Raw genomic sequence first — 3,177 nt, forward strand, 5'->3', positions numbered from 1 at the left:
GTTCTGCTTGTGTGTTGTGATTCTGTATATGTTTCTTTTTTGCAGTGTTTCAGACTCCTTCACAATTTTCCAACTTAAGCAGTCAGTTTTGTTTTTCCCCAGGTTTGCTAACCCAAATTTTGATTTCCCCACATTTAACAAAATTCCTATGTGTTCTCACCACTCCTCTCTGTTGTCTGTTGTCCTCTCACTCTGTTGTCCTCTCCCACTTCAACAGTCCAACAGCCAGCAGTTCTCCTTCAGCTTTGTCCTGTGTTCCACTGTCTCTTCTTGCCAACAATGGCCCATAATAAGACAACAGTCTTTCACACAGATCAAGTGCCTCTATGCACTTCATTAGTTTAAATATTTATCTATATCACTTCACCTCATATGTCATTGTACTAAATTTGAGCAACTTTTAACAATTATCCACCTCAATTAAATTTATGGTCTGGCCCACAGGCTGTTGTCGATCAGGGCAAGTTAAAGAATAAAATTTTTATGTCAGCAAGGGGTGGGGGAAAGCCATTCACCAGAGCATATCTTAAGTGCTGTGGACTGGCCTTCTCCACACGCTCTTCAAGGCTGGTGTGTTTTCTGAAAACTTCTAACATTTGAATCTCTTCCATTTATAAGCCTGCGATTAACCGCACGGCTCAGGTCCGCGTGAAACCCACGCGACCGTGCTCGCGTGAACGCGCGCAGTTAAGGAGCCGTCGCTCTCTCTTTTTTTTTTTATTTAAATACTTTGTGCTGCCAGGAGCAAAGTCCAGCATAAACGTCTGTCACCCTCTGACGCACTCTTGGTTGCTTAGGAACCCATGATAACAACAACAGCTGGTGTCACAGACCACGTGTTCTGCTCCTCACCCACTCACACAACAACAACAACAACGACGACGACAACAACGACAACAACACAAAATAGGCCTATTGTCCAGCACAGTCTGGACCCCGCGGAACTTCTCAACGCCCCCCAAAGTGGCGGAGAACTCACCTCTCGCTGCACAAAGTAGCGAGGAACCTCTCGCTCCACAAAGTAGCGAGGAACCTCTCAACGCCCCACACAGTGGCGGAGAACTCACCTCTCGCTCCACAAAGTAGCGAGGAACCTCTCAACGCCCCCCAAAGTGGCGGAGAACTCACCTCTCGCTCCACAAAGTAGCGAGGAACTCACTTATCGCTCCACAAAGTAGCGAACTTCTCAACGCCTCACACAGTGGCGGAGACTGCACAACCACACGGTTATAGAGTCGGGCTCTTCAAACTTACTTGGTGTTGCTTAGCGTGTAATATCAGCCTCGGATCCCGCCGATTGTCATTCATCGAGGAGAAAAGACAGACAGTTAATCCACAGGAACTTCCTGGCTGACGTCAGTCTTTCAGCGTGTCCCTCCTCCCCTGGGTGAATGCCGATTCCAGGGCTCCGGCTCTCGAAGGACCAATTAATGATAGGTTCGTAGCTTGAACCTATTCGCTGGAACGTTGAGGACAATATAATTACACAGCAAGCAAGACCCGAAGTAGGCAAAATTCTTCATGTTACTCATGCATGAGGGAGACCTGCCTGGAGCCAAGTGTCGTTCCACCACTTGACCTCCGTCAGACTCTCAGCCAGGTCCCCCATAGCACTCCTTTTATTGTGGTTACATGAATATGCATAGGGTCATTAACATATAACATCTTACATAGGTATACATGTGAACAAAGAATACTGTGTGTGTGTGTATGTGTGTGTATGTGTGTGTGTGTGTGTGTGTATGTGTGAGGTCAAGATGTGACCCTGTGAAGACTTCCCCAAAGCTGGTGCCAGGAGTCTAGCGGGTCCATCTGAACAAAAGGCTCTTATACTTAAACAGATATACGTGTGTTTGCTATGCCATATATCAACAAGAGAAGATACGGATCTATGCCAGAACACTCTGTAGAGGAGTGAACGCACCCCCCTCTTCATGCTACACAGAGTTGTTACAGACCTCCTAGGATGAGACATTATTTCAATCTACAAATGATTATATACTTCTAAGCATATATGACAATGAACAATACAAAACCTAACACATGCAGACTGGTTGGGCAAACTCCCATGCACCCTCAAGTATCCTTGAGAGGATAAAGAGCTGGTCCAGTGTTCCGCGACCAATACGAAAACCGCATTGTTCCTCCTGTATCTGAGGTTCGACTAGCGGACGAACTCTTGCTGGAGAGAAGGGAGGGAGGTTGAGGAGTGTGATCCCCCTGTAGTTGGAACACACCCTCCAGTCCCCTTTCTTAAAGATGGGGACCACCACCCCGGTCTGCCAGTCCAGGGGTACTGCCCCTGATCTCCATGCAACATTGTAGAGGCTTGTCAACCAGGACAGCCCTACAACGTACAGAGCCTTCAGGAACTCGGGGCGGACCTCATTTACACCAGGGGCGCTGTAACAAGGAGTTGTTTAACTGCCTCAGTGACCTCGCCCCCGGAAATTGGCGGGTCATCCCCCTCATCCCCAGACTCTGCTTCCTCCTCGGAAGATGTGTCAGTGGGATTAAGGAGGTCCTCGAAGTATTCCTTCCACCGCCCGACAATTTTCTCAGTCGAAGTTAGCAGTGCTCCACCAGCACTATACACAGTGCAGGTAGAGCACAGCTTTCTCCTCCTGAGACGCCTGACGGTTTGCCAGAATCTCTTCGAGGCAGTCTGAAAGTCTTTTTCCATGGCCTCGCCGAACTCCTCCCACACCCGAGTTTTTGCTTCAGCCACTGCCCGAGCCGCATTCCGCTTGGCCTGTCGGTACTCGTCAGCTGCCCACGAAGTCCCACAGGCTAACCAAGCCCAATAGGACTCCTTCTTCAGCCTGGTGGCTCCCTTCACCTCTGGTGTCCACCATTTGGTTCGGGGATTACCACCACGACAGGCACCAACCACCTTGCGGCCGCAGCTCAATGCAGCAGCTTCGGCAGTGGAGATGCTGAACATGGTCCATTCGGACTCAATGTCCCCAGTCTCCCTCAGAATTCTGTTGAAGCTCTGCCGGAGGTGTGCGTTGAAGATCTCACGGACTGGGTCCTCTGCTAGGCGTTCCCAGCACACCCTCACTACACGTTTAGGTGCACCAGGTCTGTCCAGTGTCCTCCCCCCCTACCTGATCTAACTCACCACCAGGTGGTGATCAGTTGACAGCTCAGCATCAGTTGACAGCTCAGCCCGAC

The 3,177-nt window shown here is 49.7% G+C and overlaps 1 long non-coding RNA gene across 2 annotated transcripts; it reads right to left on the reverse strand.

The window, feature by feature from the left end:
• Positions 1-722: 722 nt before the first annotated feature.
• LOC120743439 lies at positions 723-1,574 on the reverse strand. Of its 2 annotated transcripts, none has more exons than XR_005698191.1 (2): positions 1,184-1,574; positions 723-1,094 (listed from the first exon to the last, which is right to left on the reverse strand). It is a non-coding gene; the product is annotated as an uncharacterized LOC120743439 (long non-coding RNA). The 2 variants fall into 2 exon arrangements; XR_005698190.1 differs by having other exon boundaries at positions 1,129-1,574.
• Positions 1,575-3,177: the final 1,603 nt, after the last annotated feature.

This window comes from Simochromis diagramma, unplaced genomic scaffold (assembly GCF_900408965.1).
Source record: "Simochromis diagramma unplaced genomic scaffold, fSimDia1.1 OVJJ01000715.1, whole genome shotgun sequence".
Taxonomy (NCBI): Eukaryota; Metazoa; Chordata; class Actinopteri; order Cichliformes; family Cichlidae; genus Simochromis; species Simochromis diagramma.